General features: G+C 37.2%; 1 protein-coding gene across 2 annotated transcripts in view; it reads right to left on the minus strand.

Moving 5' to 3' along the window:
* Positions 1-20769, minus strand: part of ITPKB (inositol-trisphosphate 3-kinase B) — an 85020-nt gene that overhangs the window by 53489 nt on the left and 10762 nt on the right. The window lies entirely within an intron of this gene.

A 20769-nucleotide genomic window follows, 5' to 3' on the forward strand; every position in this document is an offset into this window, starting at 1 on the left:
CAAGACCACTCGATCAGAATGAAAAATGCACAAGTCCTTCCTCACGGATAGAGCTGCAATTTCAGATATCCTTCTAGCTGAGGTGATCGCTACAAGAAAGACCACCTTAAAGGTGAGAAACTGGAGTGGTACCTCCCTGAGAGGTTCAAAGGAGGCCTAGTCAAGGCCAGGAGAACTTTGTTAAGGTCCCATGTTGGATATCTATGCACTACCGGCGGGCGCAAATTAGAAGCCCCTTTTAAAAGGCCTTAATGCGAGGGTGGTGGGAAAGAGAGCTGAAGGAGCCGCCAGTCACCACCGTTGAGAGGGCGCGACCTGTCTTCTCAACGTGTTGGGAGAAAGACCTTCATTTAGGCCATCCTGTAAAAAGGCTAGAATTTGTGCTATAGAAGGAGAGCGAGGATTGACAGAGGATTTTCGGCACCACTTACAGAAGCTGTTCCAAGTTGAATCATAAATTCGAGTAGTGGAAGGCCTCCTGGCAGCCAGAATGGTATCTATGACCTGGGTAGACAAGCCTTCTTCAATCATTGTTTCCGCTCAACCTCCAGACGGCTAGCTGCAGCCACTGTGGTTCTGGATGAAGCAGAGGTCCCTGTGACAGGGAGATCTGGTCCAGCGGGATCCTCCACGGCGGAACCACCGATAGACCGTGAAGATCCGCAAACCACGGCCTCCTGGGCCAATATGGGGCCACTAGTAGGATCTCCGCCCTCTCGAACAGCAACTTCCGAATTACCCTGGGGATCAGCGGAAGCGGAGGGAAGGCGTACAGGAGGCCGGGAGGCCACGGGCAACGCAGGGCGTCGTGGTTCTCTGCCCCGTGGGAAGGGAACCGAGAGAAGAACCTTGGTGTCTGCGTGTTGAGCGGCGAGGCAAAGAGGTCTACCAGAGGAGACCCGAACCTGTCTGCTGCTTCCCTGAACAACCGCGGATGCAGGCGCCACTCTGCTGGGTCCAACGTGGCCCTGCTCAGCCAGTCTGCCTGGGCGTTGGAGACCCCGGAAATGTGCTCTGCCCTGATGGAGGAAAGATGCGTCTCTGCCCATCGACATAGTCGTCGGCTTCTCTCATGAGGATGATGGAGTGGGTGCCTCCCTGACGGTTGATATGGGCTTTGGTGGTGGTGTTGTCCGTAAGGACCAGAATGTGGTGCCTTCTCACCTGAGGAGCGAAAGCTCGCAGGGCTAGGTATACCGCATGAAGCTCCAACCAGTTGATGTTGTGTCGTCGTTCGAAGGAGACCAAACTCCCTGGGCTGACAGAGACTGCAGATGGGCCCCCATCCGGAAAGGCTTGCGTCTGTCGTAAGAGTGACCCTTTGGGGCTCCTTGAATAGATGACCTCTGTTGGTAGAAGGTCGAGTCCACCAAAGAAGGGATGAGAGAACCCTTGGAGGTATCCTTACCACTCGACTTGATGTGCTCCTTCCCGAGCGCTGGTACGGCAGAAGGAACCACTGCAAGGATCTGGAATGCAAACGAGCCCATGGGATAATAGAAATGCAGGAAACAAGTTTCCCCAGAAGCTTGGATAAACTGAGCAAGGACGCTTTACCAGTTCGCCTGATAGTCCGGATAGCAGTATGAATACTATGAAGCCTCTCCTGGGAGAGGAAGACCTTACCCTTAACAGAGTCAATTACAGCTCCTAGGTGAGCTATGCGGGTGGAAGGGCTAAGTTGGCTCTTCTCCCAATTCACTAAAAACCCGTGATCTTGTAGCACTGAAAGGGTAACACTAGTATCCCTCTCGGCCTGCTGTCGGAAGGGGATACGATAAGGATATCGTCGAGGTAACAATGGATGCGGATGGGAACCTGTCTAAGATGGGCCGCCAGAGCTGCCAGCACCTTCGTGAAAGACCTCGGGGCTGAAACAAGGCCGAAAGGAGGGCCACATACTGGAAATGTTGGTTATTATAACAGAATCTCAAATACTTTGAGTATGAGGGATGAATGGGAATATGGAGGTATGCCTCCGACAGGTCAACTGACGTGAGCCAGTCCCCTTCCCTGATACCCTGTAAAATAGACTGTAGAGTCTGCATCTTGAACTTCTGGCGCCTGACAAAGCGATTAAGTCGCTTGAGATCTAAAATAGGTCTCCAACCCCTGAATGTTTAGGCACCAAGAACAAGAGAGAATAAAAACCTCTTCCCGTTGAGAGGATGGGACAGGTTGGATGGCCCTAATGTCAGCCAGATGTTTAATGGCGGAATCCATAAGAGCCCGCTTTGTAGGATCCCTAGAGACAGGTGAAATCCTGAAATGTTCGGGGGAGAGGAATTGTAGAACGAGTCCAAAACGCACGGAACTCCTCACCCAGGCATCCAAGTGGACCTCTCCCAGAGGTCTGCAAAATGCCTGAGACGACCGCCTATGGGAGAAGGTCTGAGGCCCTATCTGGGCCGGCGGGAGGCCCTGTGACCGGAGCCTCTAAAGGATCTCCTAAAGCTGCCTCCTCTTCGGCTCCTGTCTCCTGTATCACTTCGGTCGTGGTAGGATGACCGAAACGACGGGGAACCCTGGAATCTAGGGAGAATGACGACTGGTATGGGGGCGAAAGGAGCCCCTCCGAAAGGGCTGGGACCCTCTAGACTCCTGCCTGCGAAAAAGCGAAGGAAGAAACTTCTTCTTACTTCGAGTTTCCAAAAGCAAGGGTTCAAGGGCAGGCCCGAACAGCTTCCCTTCTGCCAAGGGGGCTGAAGCCAACTTGGATTTATTTTTAACATCGGCCTGCCAATGCCGAAGCCAAAGTAATCTCCTAGCTGTAACATGGGAGGAGATGGCCCGTGAAGCGAACTTAACCGAATGAAAGGTGGCATCAGCCGCGAACTCCGCCGCTGCTGTGATCTTTGCAATATCCTGATGGGCCCTGGTATTAGTCGGGGGATATGCTGCTTGAGCTGCCTGAGCCACTTGATGGAGGAACGGGTGAAAAAGGAGGCGGCCGTGGCCGACCTGATGGCCCAGGCATCGGACTGGTGAGCTCGCCGAAGAGCCATCTCCGCCCGCTTGTCCTCTGGCTTCAGCGCCTCCAACGCATCCGTAGGGTTGGAAGAGGAGGTCAGCCTCACAATTGGATCGTCTACCTCCGGGTGTCTAACATAGAAGAGAATGCTGGGTCCAGATTAAACATCCTCTTATCCTGACTAGAGGGGCGGGTGTAGGACCCACCGAGGCCAACTGCCTCGCAACCAAGTCTGAGAAGATTGGGGGCCGGAATAACTTCTGCTTCCACAATCGGTTGCCTGAACATGAGGTCATCTGGATCCTCCGAAGTCGATGGCGGTGGATCAGAAGGAGATTGAGAGGCCAGGCCTGAGCTATTCTTAGCCTTAAATAATAAGGACTTAAATAACTGGGGTTTAAAGAGGCCCACAACCGTCGGTTGTTCGGGAGAAATGCCCTCGTCCTCTGACATTTCCCCCTCCATAGGGTCCCCGAGAAGGAAATCAGAATACTGCGAGGACCCCCTCTCAGAGCCTTCCTCCTCCCCGAAGGGCTCAAAGCCCATTTCCTCCTGTTCCTGCGAGACCTCCTGAGGCTCCTCCCTCCTGGGGATGGGGCATCCGTATGAGAAGGTACCTGACCCTGCTGGGGCGCCTGCCCGGAGAGAGATCGACCAGATAAAGATTCAACGTCGGAAGTCCTCCCTCGAGAACCAGGTCTGGATAGCTGCTGCATTCCATCAGCTATACCCTGACGGATAGCAAATTGCATCCATTCCCTGATACTATCAGGGATGATGGTTGACGGCGGCTCCTCAGGGCGAAGACCTGCAGCGGTTGGCGTGAAGGTCGCCTCTGGAGTACGGGATGGCTGGCGGCTCCGGGTGGATGTACTGCACCTGGAGGGGAAGAACGACTCGGCAGGGAGGGGGATGGGCAGAGGTAGAAGGTGGGGTAGTTATAGTGTGCAGTTCTTTAGATCGTTACTGAACTCCTTTTCCAGAGCTTTGTGACGCCTTAAGGCGTCCTTTTGAGAAGCACTGGAGGAGTCCTTGTCCCTCTTACGAAGATAGTGCGTCTTCGATTTGGCCTTCAGGGAAGAGCCAGTTGGATTGTTCTCTGCCATGGTATCAAGGAAAAAACCTTACAACAAATATGGCGGTTGGCACGCCTAGGAGTTCGGCTTACAAACGCAAACCGGTTTTCCCAAATCAGATCACGTCCCCCTTTGAATAAAAATTTTTTTTATTATTTTTTATTTTTATTTTTTTATTTTATTTATTTATTTATTTATTTATTTGAATTTGTTTTTAAAACACCAAGTACTAAAAAACACAAGGAGAAAACTATCCAAAAATATCTACACAAAAGCTTGCTGGAATATATTATAAAATAACTAATAATAATAATTTCTTTTCTCCTTTTTTTTTTTTTTTTTTTTTTTAAGGGCGGGGCCCAAGGACAGGGCCAAATAGGCACAAGGAGAAAATAATAATAAAAATTATTAAATACAAATCCAAATGAGCCGAATGAACGCAGAGGCCAAAAAATAAGGAAAGCAAAATAAGTATAATAGGTAGGCCTCTTTAGGCAGCCTCCCAACACAATGGGAAGTACGTGCCCGCGCCTCTGAACAAGCTGATTGATACAGACAGAAAAAGCCAACAAGAAAAAAACCTCTAAAGGAAAGACAGCAGGGCCGGAACCACAGTGTCCTCCAATAAAAAAAGGGGGCTCCACGCGGCCTGACGGTCCCGCTTAGGGCCTCAATCCACACAGCTTAAATCCAAAAACAAAATTTACACACAGCCAGGAAAAATATTATTTAAAATAAAACAAAATGGCGCCGGCCACGAGGCGGTTCCAAAATGGCCGCCCGGCACGACGCGAGGCAATCAGAGGCGCACCAGCCCTATTCGCTTACCAGGCAATCAGGAACAACGAAAAGCCAGGGCTGGGAGAGGAAGCGTTGCTTCCTCTAAAGCGTTCTAGGGGGAATGATAATAGTGCAATAAATCAAGGCACGGAGACAAGCGGCTGGATAAAGGCACGCTCGGAAATGCAGAGAAAGAGAAGAGGGGTGGGGGGCGAAGTAAAGCTCCGAGCCCTTAAACCCCTTCCTACAGGCAAAAAAATGCCTCACCAATTAAATTTAAGAGCACACTATCAACGCAGGGACAAGGAGGAAAGGAATAAAGGCAAACCTGAACACTTAGAAGCAAAAAACTCTGAAAAACGGCCAAGGAACAAGAGATCGCTGCCTGCTTTCTCGAAGGCTGAGTGAAAACTGGGAGAACGCATGGAGGAGCCACGTGGAGGAAGGAGGAGCGTTCTTCAATTATAACTCAGCCTGTGAGAAGGAAGGACTGAAGCACCTCCCACTCTCTGGATGCTCGCAGCAGTTCTACGGAGAATTCCTCTATTGCTTTGGTAGGCATATTTTGATTCTGTTTTATGTTGCCTTTGTCACACTGCTGTTCGTAACATCTACCAGGCATGCTAGTATTCCTGGTCCCTCACTTCTGTTGCTTAATAAAACTCAACAAAACTATTAAAACTATTAAAACTTGAAAAAAAACTAAAGCATTCAATTAATACAACAAAAAGTAATGGGTTAAAATAAATCTGAAACCTAACTATTATCCTGAAATATAAAATTATGAGGTGTTTGGCTGAAGACCTGGTTTTCCTTTGTCATCCTGGGTCCCCACCACCACCACCACCACCATCAAACCACAAATCCCAGTACAAATCCCTACTGGCTGCAGCTGCAGAGGGCTGCAGTTCAGTGTACTTTTAGAGGGTCAAGTTCAGGGATGGGGTTCTACCTGGTCCAACTGGTTCTATAGAACCGGTTGTTATGATTCTGCCCAATTTGGAGAACTGGCAAATTGCGCCCTTGCTAACATCTTTTTCAGATGTTGATGAAAGAATCCATTTTAATTGATCCAGTCTTAGTGCTTCTATTAGGGTTTTCCTATTAAAACTTGAGAAACATAAAAAACCATATGTTGTATATTTTACTTTTGTATCTGGATACTTGTCATAGGATCTTAACATTAATTCAATAAACTGAATTGAGTTATGTTGAAAATGACACAAATAGGAACATTAGATTTCTAATTCTTATAGATCTGCAACAGCTAAACTCATGTGTTCAATGTGTAAATGCATTAGTCATTAACTCCTTAACTCTGCTATTAAGGATATACCAAACATGTAACACACCACACTGAATTACCATGTTATTATCACAAGTGGAAAGTTAAGGCTATTATTTTTTATTAGGAACTTTAAGAGACAAGTCTTTTAAACTTGCTTTAGAAACATTTTCCACAACTGTTACAAGCATATACTGATAATGGCAAATAAGAACAATTTTAATGTGGACTAAATTAAAAGAAGTCTAATACAATACAAAATATTTGTATACATAGTTCTGATGAGCATTCACTAGTTCTCCACTGGACAGCATTTTTGTTAATTCCTATTTGTTAAAAAGATGGGTGCAGACTTTGTTTACTAACTCCCTCAGCAATTATATGAAAAAGTGGTGCTTCATTAGAACAAAATAGCTTTTGTGTGGAAGAAACGTTGGAGACCACTTCAGTTTAAAATAATATATTAGCATTTACATATGTTTATAGTCCTGCCTAAAATCAGGATTATTGTTTCTTTTTGCAGAGCAATGCCAAAACAGTTATTTCCATGTGAAGATATTAAAGGATTATATTGTTTAGATCATTTATCTTTCTTGTTTACTGTTCTGGTGGTAGCATGAAGGCGATGGAAAACAGAATCATTACTTGAGCAGCTTCTTAAATTATTACCATTAAGCCTGTTAAAATAATTGCTTTCGATATGGAAACACTGCTGATTTTTCATTATTTTAAAAAGCACAGAACACTACAGAGTCTTATTAGATTAGGCAACCTGATTCAACTCCAGCTGTGGAAGAAATACATAGAGATCTTATAGAATAAATTGTTGTGTGATTGAAGTCATCAAGTTGCCATAGATAAAGATAAAAACAAAGAATGTTGCTAAAATTGAAAAAACATTTTATGTGAGTTGCATAGGGGTATAGTAGCACTGTGCTTTAACATAAGAAAATCAAGCTGTGCAAGCAGACCAAAACATTGCAGACTTGGCTCTTTAATTTCCAGATTACAGAAGCAAATCTCCCCTATTTGGAAATTGCTTTCCTAGCACTATGGATTCAAACACAAGGACAATGTGTTCGGTGGAAACTACTCAACAAACCATCCTATTATAGAAGCAACATCATAACTATTTACAAAAGTTTAGTGCTTACAAAGCTTCCAATAAGGATAAATTATAGAATGTCTATGTGAAATGTACTACTACTACTATTAGTACGGTAGTTATCTATTAACATATGGAAATGGAACAGCCTGTAAATCGCAATAACAGAATCCAATTAATCTGTAATCAGCCGTGCTTTTAGTTTACAATGTGCCTAACCATTTTCAAGAAATACAATAATGCAATTAAAATAACCTTTTCAATCATTGTTTTCTTTGGAATAGGAGACACAGACTTCAAGAGAAACCGGAAGTATTCTGTTTTTATCCCTTGGTCTCCTATTACAGAATGGCTAAAGGATTCATCCTCAGCCACTAGAGTGTTTTTTGTTATCATGAAGTGTCACATGTGTTTCACGTGAGCAACATGTAGGTTAAGAGACACATGCTGTTTTCAAGATTTTCTTGTTGATTGCAACACGGAAAATTTAAGATGTTTATAGTTTTGCGTGGTAAAATATGAGCATGGGTAATGATTTGTAAATAACTACATAAGACCAAAAAAGAAATGCATTAAAAGTCTAAAGGTGCATCTGTAGGGTAAAAAGTTTTGAAAGAAGCAAACTATCTTTGAAATCAACATATTCGGTTGAGAATTTAGCCACAAACATATTTTCAAGATGAAAGTAGACTTCTTCATTCTTTATATAAGTTACAGTATAACCAAAGTTATTTTCAAATTGTGTTTTATAAATATTAAGATACAACTTTTAAATCTTTCCTAATCCTTAAGCAACTGAGTTTAATTATTTCCTTAGTACAGCCTCAGTATAGGAATCACCAAAATGTGATGTATTGGAGAGTTAAGTTTTTTTTTCACAAGAGAAAATAGACTTCCTAGATGTGTAGCCATATTGATTGCTTATAGTCCTATAAGCTGCCAGCTCAGTATATTTGGAAGACATCTGGCTGGGAAAGGCTGGTTGTTGTTTTTTTTTTTTTTTAAAAAAGGACTTGCAAGTATTTTTATAGAATTTGCACCATCTTACCAATAAGGAGAAGTCACTCTACCCAATTTTTCTTTCAACAGGATTTTGATGAATACTTATCTGAAATATGTATTTATGTACACCAAAGATTGGCAGTGAGCTTTCAGTGCTCAAACACCAACATTTCTGAACAAGAACAGTCAAACCCCTGTTCAAAAAAAGTATGCTGAAATCATGTGAAATTTGTAATTTCATTATATTTTGATTATTGAAAATATTTTTGATGTTTACAGCACTAGTGCTTGGCACCTAAAAGAGTTGCTCATTATGATTTCCATATTATGCATGAAAAAAACAACACTGAAAATTACTCTTGGGAGAGAAAGAAAAATAATACATATTATGGGTATTATTCATATCTATAATAATAATGGATATTTCTAAAAGAATTCAGATATTTTCCTGTCATGCTAGAAAGTCTTAAAGAAAATCATAGCAGCAGAGAAAACAGAATGTAAAAAATGGATACAGGCATCATACAGTGCAAAGATTTGTCCATAGCTGACAGAAATAGCTAGACCCCTGTGACATTCTGAACTATGGTATGTGAAGGGCAACAAGTAAAACTGACATCCTGTGTGTCAGGACAATATTTCACAAAGGATGCAAACTCAGGTCATTTATATGATGTCATTGTGATATCCATAACTTCTATGGATTCCTATCTGCTATACCTATTTATTTTCATGCTGCCCAGAGTCACTCTATTTGTTTGGTATAAACAAATAAACACCAAAACCTAATGATACAATATGCAAAGTATAAATTCTGCAGGTGTGTAGACTATAGTGACACTATACAACATTGTCCCAGCACAAAAAATATATTATTTCTACAATGTTTAGGGTCAATTATCGACAAAGGCTATTATTTTATGTACTGCTACTATACAATCCTGAACTTTACATCTTAGATTCTGCTTTATGGCTGAATAAACTACACAGCTGTCACTGAGAACCCATTTATATCAAATACAGAACCCAATACATTGTAATAAGTAGTTTTAATGGTACCAAAACTATGAAAAATGTAGAACTGTCCTTGAATGATGAAGAAGGAATGAGGAAGGAATGAGCAAACTCTAAAGGGGACTGTTTTAGAAAAGATTACTCAGTTTTGAAAAAGAGGAAAGTGTGAGGAAAAAATTAATAAATTCCATTTTGATTCAGTTTAGCATACATTTATAATTGAAGAACTCTAGGTTTCCAAGTTTTACTATTCTACTGTACAAGAAGAAAGAGAATTCCAGGAAACCTCACTGAAGCTGTCTATCTCAAAGGGTTATATGATCAATCTTGAGAGTCTCACTACTTTCTCGAAAGAGATTGGACCTTGCCCTTTAGACCCAATATACAGTACCAGATCTTTCAAGTGTCTTACTGTCAGTGGAACAAGTTTCTCAGGCATTATTACACCAGTAACTGTAGGTGGATATGCAAGTAAAACATCTACCCAACACCATAATACTTACATTTTTCACAATTACAACCTTAGCAGCATCCCCATGATCATGTGATCAAAATTCAGATGCTTGGCAACTGGTTCATATTCATGACAGTTGCAATGTCCCAACGTCATCTGATCACCTTTTGCAACCTTTTGGCAAGCAAAGTCAATGGCCAAGCCAGATTCACTTAGTAACCCAGTTACTAATTTATCAACTGCAGTGATTCATTTAACAAATGAGGCAAGAAAGATTGTAAAATGGGACAAAACTCACTTAACAAATGTCTTACTTAACAACTGAAATGTTGGGCTCAATTGTGGTCATAAGTTGAGGACTACCTGTATTTTGTCATATATTCTGTTTTACAGCACTAAGGAGTGTTCTTCGAATCCTTGCTGTGCCTGTTTCTGGACTTGTCTACCCCAAATGGCTGACAAAACCTAACAAGGATGTAAAGTAAAGCAACTGTACTTTTGCCAATCTGAACATTGTACTTAAACATATTTTGTTAACTTTTATGTCAGGATCCCATTTTTGGTATGTACAGGCTTCCTTCTAACAGTCACCTTTGTTAATATTTGTTATTCAGAGGAAAAACCCATTGAAATTATGTAATGATTTCTGAGAAAACTTAAATTTCCATATATTGATTACAGAATTCTAAAAATATATGACATGAAATGTTGCTTTGGCTCTCTCCTTCTAAATCTAAACCTACTCAAAATAATTGGGTATATTCACTTTCTGAAACATAAACATGAACTTTGAATGTTATGGAAGGCTAGATTTAGTCACTATGGTGTCTATACTATACAGGTATTAACATAAATGGAAATGTGACATCAGTGCTACACAATGTTTAAAGATTACTATTGAGCTCACATTTTAATTAAACTTAGATTGATTCTAAGTCAAGATGTCAAATAATAGTGAAAACATAGGAAAAATTATATCATGTTCTCTAATGACATATGTTACTATCTTTAAAAGATTAGTAAGTATTTAGATGGCAATTTGAAATAGCCCATAATTTTAGAACTTATTTATCAAGATTAAAGCAAGCATATATTTTTTTTAAAAAAAATGCCTTATGTGAGTATGTAAATTTGAGAATATGTAGAGCCAGTTTGGTTCTGTGGTTAAGGAATCAGGCTAGAGCCAGGAGCCTGTAAGTTTTAGTCCTGCCTTGGGCATGAAAGCTGACTGGGTAACCTTGAACTAGCCCGCGTCTCTCAGTCCAATCCATTTCACAGGGTGGTTGTTGCAGTGAAAATGGGAGGAGGTAGGAGTTTTATATTTCCTACTTGAGTTATTTATAAAAATAATAAAAGTGGTATGTAGAGTATATGTGTATGTGTGTATGTATGTATGGCAGGAGCAACTTGTGGTTTCTTGTTGGCTTCTGCATTGTTTTGTTGTGGGAGCCCGGCAGGAAATGTATAAAATTCTCCTTGTTCAGCACCATTATTATTTGGAATAATTGCTGAACAAATGACCATAACCTAAGAACTACCTGCACCAGGTATTTTAATGGAAGATTTAAATAAGATTTAAAAAAATCTAAATTAATGAACACTTGCTTTTTTAATTGCTGAACTGCCCCTCTAAAAAATTTTGCTTAGAAATTCTGATTGGAACTCCTTTTAATATGACCTGGATTGGCAGCTCCAGAAAACCAAATTCTTCAATCCAGCCTTGGGACCTATAAAGTCAGTTTCACGTAAAATCATGACCTGATTTTCAGACTGCTGAAGAAAATATAAATGTTATCTACTTGTAGATCTCTATTTGTAGTTGATCTGTAGTCTCTTCTTCAGAAATATTTCTAACTCACAGAACCAGAAGCAACTGAGGATGATCTGGTTATTACGAATAAATTATTTGGTGGAAGGACTACAAACTGAATTTTATTTTGATACTTAGAATGTGCTGGGTTATTTAAATAAATAACCACTCTCAGCAACCATATTATTAGCCAGGTTTGCATAGATGCTCCAGAAAGTACGTTTGATTTTGTTCATTGTCACTTTGTATCTTTTTGACTAGTATTCCAGCAAAAACTTCAACATTAAAATGGGAATAAGACGAAACTGTTTTGATTATTTAATGTATTTAATGCTAAATACATAAGCAATATTTGTGGTGATACCAAAGGTGTATGACTTAAGCATATGACTACATATACAATTTTATATACAAATATTTTCCTGTTACTGATTGAAAACCCAAATTATCTGCAACAAATATTAGATACCTAATACATTGCAAGATGGAATATGGATCTGAAAATTAATTTACCAAGGAGCAACGCAATTTAGTTTGACCTGGAAATTATTGAAAATGATACACAAATAGTGAAAACTAAACCAAGTAGAAGAATTTGTATTTTGGGGGGGTAAAAATGCTTACTAAATGTGAGAAAACAGAAATGTTAAGATGTGTAAATACTAACAGATATAAGTGGTTACTTGTGGTCTGCAGCATGGAAGGAATGTTCAGTAAAAGAAGTAAAAGTGATTATGTATAAGTGCATGCTTCTACTCACTACAGGTAGCCCTCAACATACGACCACAATTGAGCCCAAAATTTATGTTGCTAAGTGAGAAATTTGTTAAGTGGATTTGCCTCATTTTACTACTTTTCTTGCCACGTTTGTTAAATGAATCTGGTTTTCCCATTGATATTGCTTGTTAGAAGTTTGCAAAAAGGGGATTGTATGACACTGGGACACTGCAACTGTCATAAATGTGAGTCAGTTGTCAAGCATCCAAATGTAAATCACGTGACCACAGGGATGCTGCAATGGTCATAAATGTGAAAAATGGTCATGTTACTTTTATTAGTGCTGTTGTAACTTCAAACGGTCACTAAGTGAACTTTGCAAGTTGAAGACTATCTGTATGTAGAAGTAGAGATTGAGTATGTCGGTGAAAACATAAATATCAGTTTAATGTAACAGAAATGGGATACTTAAGAAGTACAAGATCAAGAATGAATGAATATTGAACTAATGTGTAGTGAATACAAAGACAGGTGATCAGTGTGGAAGACATACTTATAGTTTGGACATATAGAAAAAAATGAATGAGGGTGAAATAGCAAATAAAATTTATGAAAGAAATAAAAAGTTTGGGGAATACTGACAAATCAAACAGTAATGGTTGCCTGTAGCGGATTAAGTTCACAAAAAAATCCTGAGAAATTTAAAGAACAAAAGTGATTTAGAAAGCAATTCATGGACATACTTGATGTTTTATATAAACTAGATATGTTTAGATATGTTTCCTTAACTTATTTTTGTGACTTTAATTTCTTTCATTTACTACTTCTTACTCCTTTTCTGCACTTTATATAATGTTGCTTACTCTGAAAGTGAACAGCATGCTGTTTATATATGTACTGTATTTAATTCTAGTTTCTTTTTTTTTCTTTCACAACAACTAGCTATTGCCAAATAATATGTTTATTTGTTTTCCCACTCCCAAGTTCCTAGAGAAGAAATAAGAGTGGTTTTATGTAGGAAATTAATCATTTTTGTTATTGCTGTTGTAATTCAGTGCTTTTGAACTCCTCAGGAAAAACAAAACCAAGGGCTATGCATATTGCTTGAATAAAATATATCATTATAAACTACAGTAAGCACATTTCAACATTATTTCTCACTAACTGCCAATCAAAGAAATGAATAAGCTTTTCATTTCAATACCAAACACTTGCAACACTTCTCAATCTTTTGCTTATGTTAACAGTGTTTTTTGTTCAAAGTAGGCAACAATTTTAGAATGCTTTGTCCTTTGCTTGTCCTGGGAAGCAGAAATAAAAGTGATTGTTCTATTTCAGTACTAAGAAACGTTTTTCAGTAATTGACCTTAGGATATGAGGCAATTAAATAGTAACATATAACCCTTTTTTCTACTTTACATTCCACCTGGAGCCATCACACTGTGCCAGTTGGAGAAACTAAACAAGCCCTGGGTCCAAGAGATCTGAAAGGTGATAGATCAGTAAAACTTTTCAAAATATTTTTTATTACAAATACAGCATTCATGAACTGTTGTGACTATGTAGCAAATAGTTTACCACAAATCCGTCTGCTGTCATAATATTTTGGAGGGCACTGATACTTTGCTCTAATACAATTTTTATATTAGGATTCTATTAGCAGTTATTAAGATAGACCTTCTAAATGTTTCAAAGTTAGGGAAATCTTCCTTCATAAAGAGGTATATTGGTTTGATAATCTGGATATTAAATAATCTGGAAATTAAAATTTTAGTATATCTAGAGGTTACCAGCTTGGAGATGAGAGATTTGCTTTCATGGCCTAACTAACCTCAGCAAGCAAAATAGCCTTCTATATTGAGCAAAAGCAACATTTTGGTAGCAACTATGCATAGACTTTCCAGTCAAAAATAGGCATGTTTACCACATTTTTTAATTCTAAAGGCATCCTCCTTAGTGTTCTTATGAAAATATTGTATTTAAAATCAGAAAAAAGTACCTTAAAAGTGCTGGACTTTTGCTTTTTTTGCCAAAAAGAGAATAGATTATTCTCACAAGAACTGGAAAACTGTGTATACACTATTGTGAAAAGAGAGAACAACTAAAAGCAAAATATGCCATCAATATCATTAATTTTCCCAACTGGGGTTATCATAGGCTTTATATAACACAAATGTATATTCTTATTTCATAAGAGGCTTTTTTCATTGTTTTTACAAAAGCGTACTCTCAAAATCACATACGTAATTGAACTGAAAGTTAACATTCTTAACTGTCTCTGGGGAAACCTTGCAAATTCTGAAGCTGTTGTTGAAATGTTGCTATATATGGATCTTCCTTCAAAGACAAACATATTGTTTGTAATGTTTTAACCTAAAACAATTGTAATGCTTAACCTAAAACACATGTTCTATTATAGATAGAAGTTTTGAAACAGGAATCTGTATTTTTTAAAAACCATTGGACATGTACCATTATGATAAATATTTCTTGATAGTAAGTTCTTGCATGCTTTGTTTGGGGCCTTGAATTTACAGTACGAGAAGCTTCCTCTCAAAAATATTTTAGAACAAGCCTGGACCAACATTACAATTACATCTTCAGGGACTAATGATTCTTGTATCCTACAATCATTTTCTATAACAAAGGATTATAGAATTAAAACAGAATGAAGTATGAAATACATGACATTGTTTATCTCATCATTAGGAAAGTTCTGGACTCAGATCAATCATGAATGTTTTTTCTCAACTGAAGAGGACTAAGAAAAAAAATGGAGTGACTGCAATAGAACTTAAAACTGAGTAGGTTTTAAAAACATACATTTATGGTCATAAATTCAAAGCAAATTGAAAGTTTTATTAATTGCTTCATATCCAAAATGAGAAAAGACACACATCACACTAAGAATAAACAACACAGGTGCACATTGTGGATTGTTAGGAGCCAACACTGCCCAGAAAGCTGAAGGTATTTAAGTCATATCATGTCTTTTCATCAGAGTTCTATACTTTAGTAACAGCTTTAGTTAAGTGAAACTACACGTGATTTGTTAAAAACAAGTGAAAACTGAAAATTTCAGAGTAATGTTACATTCCATGAATTCCATGCTGTGTGGGGTAAGAACTTAAAACCAGCGTGATAGATCACAACATTCATTCATATAGTTCAGAAATATAACTTGAAAACTAGCCAGTAAGATATTTCTGCAAAGCATAATGATGACAACCATCTAATTATTCCAGACATCCTATATTTATACATTTACTGCTTTTAAACATATGATATTCCATTCTTGTCTATTATATTAAATAGCTATTGACATGTTTGTTTTCCTTGCTCACAATCTTCTAAAACTTTTTACATTACCATATCTTGTGATATGTAATTCTATAAAATATCTTTGTTAAATGGATTTTGGTCTTTTCTAGAGCCTATTATCAACAGCTTCAGCCAATAAACCTTAATTCTCACGGCACTGAAATTATGGAACTTCCAAGAGCATAATGTAGTATACGATAGATATGATGCCTATTCCCTTATTTATTATGAATTTTTAATAATCCCATTCTGTGGTACTTGTGAAAATTAATCTATTTATCTATTTTTCAGTAAACATTCTGGTTTTTCCATATTTATACATTAGTTGTTATGATATATTGACTTTATATCATTTCTTTTATATCTGTGTTTACAAATGGATATCTGAAATATTTTTATACTAATCCATTAGATTTTTTGTGCAAAATCTGTTTTTAATCTGAATTCTTTTTCTTTGAAAAAACAAATTGTGAGTCTATGAGAATGAATTGAAAATGATTCTCTCATAGGTACAGAATCAAAATGACATCTGTGCTGGCAGTTTGTCTAACTGAAGTAGAATATTCAGTGCAAAACAGAATGTGATCTAGATTCTAGAATAGAGAAAAATAGCATGTGACATACTTCAAAAGAATGACTTCATTGGCTCAAGGCAACACTAAGTCAAATGATGAAAAGTCTTGCAATTTCACCCAAAATACATCGCAAAATTATGATGTTAAAATTACAACTGACTCCTTTCCAAGTATATGCTGATAATAATTTGCAATAAGCAATAAGCTATGATTTGCTTCATCAAAAAGCTGAATATGTACAACATATTTAATCTTAAACCACATCTGATTCACATAATATATTAAATTAAAACCACAAGCATTATTATTCCTTAGTGTGATATGTGAACCAGAACCACTGAGTTACAGGACATTAACCTATTACAGGACATTAGAAAGTAACAGAAGCCTTTTTGAAAAAAACTGAAATGCTCTGCAGATACTACTGGCATAGAATATAGTGTTGCTTGATGTTCTTATCTAGACAAGGACTAATTACATAGTATATTTATATGGTATTGTATGCAATTTAAGCAGAACCTTTTTAAATATAGTGATTTAGTATATTTTGGTACAGTACTAAAACAGTAAGATGGGACTTGCTTCAGAGTGTCTTCCTTTTTCAGAATAAAAATATATTAATTTTAATCTAAAACTTTCTTGTTTAAAAAGGAAATATGGATTGAAAAACATATTGAAGTAATATTGTGTTGAGACATCAATGCAGAAACTTACCCACAAAAAAAATGAGTTACAATAGACAAGCAGATGTTTCTGAAAGATTTCCTCATCATTCGGTGTTGATTAAGAAAAGGATGATCACGAGAGCCTTCAGTTATGAGTATTTCAATAAGGTGTATCCTACTTTAAGTCATCATTTATTCTATGTCCTTATTAGGACGTTCAGTTGAGTAACAAAAAGACAAATATTTCATTCCTACATTGAATAAAAGTTTTAGTACATGTGCTGATTATAGGGGAAAATTACAAAGCAAAGGTTATATTTGGACACATTAGTTTTAAAAAAGCTAATTGGAAACAATAAAGTAGAAATTTTAAAAATATATTGTTTGGTTAGTTTATATTTGTTTATGCATTTATTTTTATTTCATATTTCTAAACTGCCTAGATCCCTCAAAGAGAAACTCTGGGCAATGTGAAATATAATATAACCGATAAATAAAAAAGTATAAAATTAACATTAAAATTAAAAATGGAATTAGGGTTAAAATTTGCCCCCTATGTAAGACTGCAGACCCAAGTTTAGACCCTTTGCAGAAGGCCAAGAGATTGGGGGCTTTCCTGTCCCATGTAGGGCTTTATAGGTGATGACCAACACCTTGAACTGGATCTGGAAACAAACTAGTATCCAGTGCAATTTGAAAAGTGTGATATGTGCCCTTCTTTGGGCACCCAATATGGCTTGTGCTGCTATACTCTGCACCATCACGTAGAGTGTGTTGCAATAGTCCAATTGGGAGATCACTATATTTCTATATAGACTATAATGTATAAATTGTTCTCAGGATCTGGATGCGTGAAATTATTTCTAGAAGATAATTAATCAGGTAGCTTCTTAATCATGAAAATACTGATGAATATATTAAAGATTCTTTATACTGAATCGGCAAAGGGGGCAGAATACTGATGTAAAATCGGAACAATTTTCAGTCCCTTTTATACTTTGTGTTTTCATACATAAGATTGGTTTGCTTGGAAACATTCCTGATTTTTCAAGCATTAAAATATAGCTGCAGAATATAGCTAGTCAGCAAGATTTGGGGAATGTATATCAAACTATCATCAAAATATCATCAAAACTATGTCTCAGATATTATGCTTAGCCATATAAAAAGACTGGATGGGATTAGTTGAATGGATTAGATTGCAAGTTTAACTTCCCCGTAACTTTAAGCTTTCTTCAGTCTGGCACTTTCCAGGTGTGTTCGAATGGCAATATTCAGAATTCTCAGCTACCTGTTAGCTATTCTGTATAGGAACTGTAGAAATTATAATCTCAGCATAACCAGAACTTTTTCCACTTTAGGAAAATCTTGTTTAATACTATTGCAGAGCACATGGATTCAATCTCTAAAACGTGCTTCAAGCTGTAAAGGAGCACAAGTACAATATTTGTCTGCTTAACTAGCTGCACTTCTTCAGCTCCATAGTACCTTTTGGAGATTAAATTTTGAACAATATCCCTTGCTACAATCACTGTATAAAAAAGAAATTCTTACACTATTCATGATATCGTAGATTGTCAGGTTGGATTCTAATCTAACAAGCCCATTAGAAAGCTTCTTTCTCAGAGCAATCTTAATAATCTATTTTCCTCTCACCAGATTTCAAATATTATGTTGTGTTATGATTTAACCATGGTTAAATGGTTAACCATGGTTTACAGAATCAATCACAAGTGGATAATCTTTCAATATATACTGAATATGTACTGAACCATAAATCATAGTTTATAGCAAACTTTAAATGCTAGATTTACAAAGCACTCTAAACTAAAACCAAGAAACCGTGTAAATTAGTTATGGCTTAGTTAGAAGTGTGAACCCAGCCATTAACTCTTGTAATAAGTGGGTGATGCTCTGCCCTAAGAAATAGAGGTATCAAGGAGTATGTAATCCAATATCCCCCCTGTATTTCTATTTTAAAATGTCCAATTGTCTAATTTTCTTAGCTTTTTTCTCTTACCCATAAAATAATGACTAGATTCTTCCCTCTGAAATTAAAAAAAAAAATCTTCTACTTTGATTTCATTCTATAAGCTGCAAAAAAGTGGCAAATCTCAAATGTGGTATATTCTACCACATATTGACAGGCTAATATCTGACCAGATAAAAAATGATATTAGCAAATTTCTGATATATATTTGGGGAAATCTCACATGCTTTCACAGTATGTTCGTATGCTTGCAACAGGAATTTCCTGAAGCTGTGAGGTAACTATATTTTGTTAACATGTTGTCTCAGATATATATTATGCAATTTCCCCAAAACACCAAATGATGGATTACAGTACCTTCACAACAGAAATAAGAAGTCTGTGGGATCTTAAAAATATTAAATATATCCTCATCTGATCATGCTCTTAGTAAAGTATCTGGAATATAAATTTAATGGTATAAACTAGGGAATTATATGCCTAAGAAAAGCAGCTTCTACCTTGACAATAATGCCTATCTTTGTAGTTCACACAAATTAAGTCACAAGATCATGTATTTAGTATGATAAATGAGGGGTATTATGGTTAAGTATAATGTGTAATCCATTAACTGTGTATCCATTAATTGTGAGCACAGAGACAATATTTTGGTTTATTTGTAGTAGGAATTGGAAATATATTAAAGTGAAAATCTGATGTACTGAGTTATGCTCAAATCAGAAATCCAGGAAGCTGTTTCAGAAGTTGAATTTTGACAATGTGTATTTTGAAAACCTGTCTATTTTATTTATATACTATATGCTCCTGGTACAAACCAGAAATCAGGAAGCAGGTTGAGGATATTAGAGCATATTTTCTGCACATAAGAATGTTTGATTATGACTAGAAAAGCAAGGGAATAAATCAGAGTTAAATGTTAACATTCAGTACTGTAAAATAAATTTAAAACACACCAATAGTACACAAAATAGCTTAATAAGGAATTACGGACTGTCTGTTCAAATAAAGATTGCCAATAAGGGAGAACATACATAAGATTTATTATCTTAATGGGCGTGTTAGCTAAATTAGTATGATTTGCCTATCAACACACACTAGAAACAAACTACAACATAGCTTTCTCCAACGTGATGAGTTTCAGATGAATTGGTATATATGTGGCAAACCCGAAACCCTTCCCCCATGACCACCAAAGAGAAAGTAAGAAAAAGAATATATACTAAACCTAACTAAAATGGCTACACATATGTCAATTTCAGGCTTGACAGGCTGCCCCCCCTCATTTGAAAAAAAAAAAACCTGCAATGACATAAAATACACAAAGATTGAAATTAGGTTACACACAATCATACAATGCGCATGTGTAGCAGGCTCAGATAGCTTTGAAGACTTAAGTTTCCCTGTACATATATATTTTACTTTGTGACACTGAATATTGGACTATACGTATTTCTTTGTCCCATACCGCAAAACACTGGATGTTAGCTAACTACTGTATATTGATGTTGCTTTAGATATATATACATATTTCAGAATGAAAAAAGTTAACATCATCATCATTTCCTCTACTTATTAGATGACTTACATCACAAGATGTCCAAGTTATATGCTACTTATAACCATTCATAAAAAGCCACAGCTAAAAGAACTGGATAATGCCTGACACTTGTTCTGACTTTTTATTTCAGAGTTACAGCATGAAACACCCCCAATTAATAACAGCTGATACATTTCTCAATTATGAAATAAAATTGTGTGGCAAATTGGCAACTTTTAAAAAAGTGACGAATAAGTCATTCTTCCCATTCATTTGGGGTAAATGTTAACAGCTGAAACTCTCTGCTCCAAGCAAGGCCTTAAAATTCAAATTGCTAATTCAATATGATTATCTGTCCTCATTTTTTTTTCAACCCATGTGGTATTTGATTATAAAAAGCTGAACCTACAACAATTATAGGCCTACATGAGTTTCAAAACCATCACACTCATTGCAAGCAATATTGC

Source organism: Notechis scutatus, chromosome 1 (genome assembly GCF_049901735.1).
Source record: "Notechis scutatus isolate UNSWTSFEM ecotype Mainland chromosome 1, rNotScu1.2, whole genome shotgun sequence".
NCBI classification, from domain to species: domain Eukaryota; kingdom Metazoa; phylum Chordata; class Lepidosauria; order Squamata; family Elapidae; genus Notechis; species Notechis scutatus.